The sequence below is a fragment of the Scyliorhinus torazame genome, chromosome 28 (genome assembly GCF_047496885.1).
Source record: "Scyliorhinus torazame isolate Kashiwa2021f chromosome 28, sScyTor2.1, whole genome shotgun sequence".
In the NCBI taxonomy this organism is placed as follows: domain Eukaryota; kingdom Metazoa; phylum Chordata; class Chondrichthyes; order Carcharhiniformes; family Scyliorhinidae; genus Scyliorhinus; species Scyliorhinus torazame.
In genome coordinates, this window is record NC_092734.1 from 40,481,918 (window position 1) to 40,487,917 (window position 6,000).

Here is a 6,000-nt window from a genome sequence, read left to right on the forward strand (position 1 = left end):
GCAGTATAACTCCATTCACACACCGGGCAGTATAACTCCATTCACACACTGGGCAGTATAACTCCCCTCACACACCGGGCAGTATAACTCCCCTCACACACCGGGCAGTATAACTCCATTCACACACCGGGCAGTATAACTCCATTCTCACACCGGGCAGTATAACTCCATTCTCACACCGGGCAGTATAACTCCCCTCACACACCGGGCAGTATAACTCCATTCTCACACTGGGCAGTATAACTCCATTCTCACACTGGGCAGTATAACTCCCCCCACACACCGGGCAGTGTAACTCCCCTCACACACCGGGCAGTATAACTCCCCTCACACACCGGGCAGTATAACTCCATTCACACACCGGGCAGTATAACTCCCCTCATACACCGGGCAGTATAACTCCCCTCACACACCGGGCAGTATAACTCCCCTCACACACCGGGCAGTATAACTCCATTCACACACCGTGCGGTATAACTCCCCTCACACACTGGGCAGTATAACTCCCCTCTCACACCGGGGAGTATAACTCCATTCTCACACCGGGCAGTATAACTCCATTCACACACCGGGCAGTATAACTCCCCTCATACACCGGGCAGTATAACTCCCCTCACACACCGGGCAGTATAACTCCCCTCACACACCGGGCAGTATAACTCCATTCACACACCGTGCAGTATAACTCCCCTCACACACTGGGCAGTATAACTCCCCTCTCACACCGGGGAGTATAACTCCATTCTCACACCGGGCAGTATAACTCCATTCTCACACCGGGCAGTATAACTCCATTCTCACACCGGGCAGTATAACTCCATTCTCACACCGGGCAGTATAACTGCATTCTCACACCGAGCAGTATAACTCCCCTCACACACAGGGCAGTATAACTCCATTCACACACAGGGCAGTATAACTCCATTCACACACCGGGCAGTATAACTCCCCTCACACACCGGGCAGTATAACTCCCCTCACACACCGGGCAGTATAACTCCATTCACACACCGGGCAGTATAACTCCATTCTCACACCGGGCAGTTTAACTCCCCTCACACACCGGGCAGTATAACTCCCCTCACACACCGGGCAGTATAACTCCCCTCACACACCGGGCAGTATAACTCCATTCACACACCGGGCAGTATAACTCCATTCTCACACAGGGCAGTATAACTCCCCTCTCACACCGGGCAGTATAACTCCATTCTCACACCGGGCAGTATAAATCCATTCACACACCGGGCAGTATAACTCCATTCACACACCGGGCAGTATAACTCCATTCTCACACAGGGCAGTATAACTCCCCTCTCACACCGGGCAGTATAACTCCATTCACACACCGGGCAGTGTAACTCCATTCACACACCGGGCAGTATAACTCCCCTCACACACCGGGCAGTATAACTCCCCTCACACAACGGGCAGTATAACTCCCCTCACACACCGGGCAGTATAACTCCCCTCACACACCGGGCAGTATAACTCCATTCACACACCGGGCAGTATAATTCCATTCACACACCGGGCAGTATAACTCCATTCTCACACCGGGCAGTATAACTCCCCTCACACACCGAGCAGTATAACTCCATTCCCACACCGGGCAGTATAACTCCCCTCACACACCGGGCAGTATAACTCCATTCACACACCGGGCAGTATAACTCCATTCTCACACCGGGCAGTATAACTCCATTCTCACACCGGGCAGTATAACTCCCGTCACACACCGGGCAGTATAACTCCATTCACACACCGGGCAGTATAACTCCATTCTCACACCGGGCAGTATAACTCCCCTCACACACCGGGCAGTATAACTCCATTCTCACACCGGGCAGTATAACTCCATTCACACACCGGGCAGTATAACTCCCGTCACACATCGGGCAGTATAACTCCATTCTCACACCGGGCAGTATAACTCCATTCTCACACCGGGCAGTATAACTCCATTCACACACCGGGCAGTATAACTCCCCTCACACACCGGGCAGTATAACTCCATTCTCACACCGGGCAGTATAACTCCATTCTCACACCGGGCAGTATAACTCCCGTCACACAGTATAACTCCCCTCACACACCGGGCAGTATAACTCCCCTCACACACCGGGCAGTATAACTCCCCTCACACACCGGGCAGTATAACTCCCCTCACACACCGGGCAGTATAACTCCATTCTCACACCGGGCAGTATAACTCCATTCACACACCGGGCAGTATAACTCCATTCTCACACCGAGCAGTATAACTCCATTCACACACCGGGCAGTATAACTCCATTCACACACTGGGCAGTATAACTCCCCTCACACACACCGGGCAGTATAACTCCCCTCACACACCGGGCAGTATAACTCCATTCTCACACCGGGCAGTATAACTCCATTCACACACCGGGCAGTATAACTCCAATCTCACACCGAGCAGTATAACTCCATTCACACACCGAGCAGTATAACTCCCCTCACACACCGGGCAGTATAACTCCCCTCACACACCGTGCAGTATAACTCCATTCACACACCGGGCAGTATAACTCCATTCTCACACCGGGCAGTATAACTCCATTCTCACACCGGGCAGTATAACTCCCCTCACACACCGGGCAGTATAACTCCATTCTCACACTGGGCAGTATAACTCCATTCTCACACTGGGCAGTATAACTCCCCCCACACACCGGGCAGTATAACTCCCCTCACACACCGGGCAGTATAACTCCCCTCACACACCGGGCAGTATAACTCCATTCACACACCGGGCAGTATAACTCCCCTCATACACCGGGCAGTATAACTCCCCTCACACACCGGGCAGTATAACTCCCCTCACACACCGGGCAGTATAACTCCATTCACACACCGTGCAGTATAACTCCCCTCACACACTGGGCAGTATAACTCCCCTCTCACACCGGGGAGTATAACTCCATTCTCACACCGGGCAGTATAACTCCATTCTCACACCGGGCAGTATAACTCCATTCTCACACCGGGCAGTATAACTCCATTCTCACACCGGGCAGTATAACTCCATTCTCACACCGAGCAGTATAACTCCCCTCACACACAGGGCAGTATAACTCCATTCACACACAGGGCAGTATAACTCCATTCACACACCGGGCAGTATAACTCCCCTCACACACCGGGCAGTATAACTCCCCTCACACACCGGGCAGTATAACTCCATTCACACACCGGGCAGTATAACTCCATTCTCACACCGGGCAGTATAACTCCCCTCACACACCGGGCAGTATAACTCCCCTCACACACCGGGCAGTATAACTCCCCTCACACACCGGGCAGTATAACTCCATTCACACACCGGGCAGTATAACTCCCCTCACACACCGGGCAGTATAACTCCCCTCACACACCGGGCAGTATAACTCCATTCACACACCGGGCAGTATAACTCCATTCTCACACCGGGCAGTATAACTCCCCTCACACACCGGGCAGTATAACTCCCCTCACACACCGGGCAGTATAACTCCCCTCACACACCGGGCAGTATAACTCCATTCACACACCGGGCAGTATAACTCCATTCTCACACAGGGCAGTATAACTCCCCTCTCACACCGGGCAGTATAACTCCATTCTCACACCGGGCAGTATAAATCCATTCACACACCGGGCAGTATAACTCCATTCACACACCGGGCAGTATAACTCCATTCTCACACAGGGCAGTATAACTCCCCTCTCACACCGGGCAGTATAACTCCATTCACACACCGGGCAGTGTAACTCCATTCACACACCGGGCAGTATAACTCCCCTCACACACCGGGCAGTATAACTCCCCTCACACAACGGGCATTATAACTCCCCTCACACACCGGGCAGTATAACTCCCCTCACACACCGGGCAGTATAACTCCATTCACACACCGGGCAGTATAACTTCATTCACACACCGGGCAGTATAACTCCATTCTCACACCGGGCAGTATAACTCCCCTCACACACCGAGCAGTATAACTCCATTCACACACCGGGCAGTATAACTCCCCTCACACACCGGGCAGTATAACTCCATTCACACACCGGGCAGTATAACTCCATTCTCACACCGGGCAGTATAACTCCATTCTCACACCGGGCAGTATAACTCCCGTCACACACCGGGCAGTATAACTCCATTCACACACCGGGCAGTATAACTCCATTCTCACACCGGGCAGTATAACTCCCCTCACACACCGGGCAGTATAACTCCATTCTCACACCGGGCAGTATAACTCCATTCACACACCGGGCAGTATAACTCCCGTCACACATCGGGCAGTATAACTCCATTCTCACACCGGGCAGTATAACTCCATTCTCACACCGGGCAGTATAACTCCATTCACACACCGGGCAGTATAACTCCCCTCACACACCGGGCAGTATAACTCCATTCTCACACCGGGCAGTATAACTCCATTCTCACACCGGGCAGTATAACTCCCGTCACACAGTATAACTCCCCTCACACACCGGGCAGTATAACTCCCCTCACACACCGGGCAGTATAACTCCTCTCACACACCGGGCAGTATAACTCCCCTCACACACCGGGCAGTATAACTCCATTCTCACACCGGGCAGTATAACTCCATTCACACACCGGGCAGTATAACTCCATTCTCACACCGAGCAGTATAACTTCATTCACACACCGGGCAGTATAACTCCATTCACACACTGGGCAGTATAACTCCCCTCACACACCGGGCAGTATAACTCCCCTCACACACCGGGCAGTATAACTCCATTCTCACACTGGGCAGTATAACTCCATTCACACACCGGGCAGTATAACTCCATTCTCACACCGAGCAGTATAACTCCATTCACACACCGAGCAGTATAACTCCCCTCACACACCGGGCAGTATAACTCCCCTCACACACCGGGCAGTATAACTCCATTCACACACCGGGCAGTATAACTCCATTCTCACACCGGGCAGTATAACTCCATTCTCACACCGGGCAGTATAACTCCCCTCACACACCGGGCAGTATAACTCCATTCTCACACTGGGCAGTATAACTCCATTCTCACACTGGGCAGTATAACTCCCCCCACACACCGGGCAGTATAACTCCCCTCACACACCGGGCAGTATAACTCCCCTCACACACCGGGCAGTATAACTCCATTCACACACCGGGCAGTATAACTCCCCTCATACACCGGGCAGTATAACTCCCCTCACACACCGGGCAGTATAACTCCCCTCACACACCGGGCAGTATAACTCCATTCACACACCGTGCAGTATAACTCCCCTCACACACTGGGCAGTATAACTCCCCTCTCACACCGGGGAGTATAACTCCATTCTCACACCGGGCAGTATAACTCCATTCTCACACCGGGCAGTATAACTCCATTCTCACACCGGGCAGTATAACTCCATTCTCACACCGGGCAGTATAACTCCATTCTCACACCGAGCAGTATAACTCCCCTCACACACAGGGCAGTATAACTCCATTCACACACAGGGCAGTATAACTCCATTCACACACTGGGCAGTATAACTCCCCTCACACACCGGGCAGTATAACTCCCCTCACACACCGGGCAGTATAACTCCATTCACACACCGGGCAGTATAACTCCATTCTCACACCGGGCAGTATAACTCCCCTCACACACCGGGCAGTATAACTCCCCTCACACACCGGGCAGTATAACTCCCCTCACACACCGGGCAGTATAACTCCATTCACACACCGGGCAGTATAACTCCATTCTCACACAGGGCAGTATAACTCCCCTCTCACACCGGGCAGTATAACTCCATTCTCACACCGGGCAGTATAAATCCATTCACACACCGGGCAGTATAACTCCATTCACACACCGGGCAGTATAACTCCATTCTCACACAGGGCAGTATAACTCCCCTCTCACACCGGGCAGTATAACTCCATTCACACACCGGGCAGTTTAACTCCATTCACACACCGGGCAGTA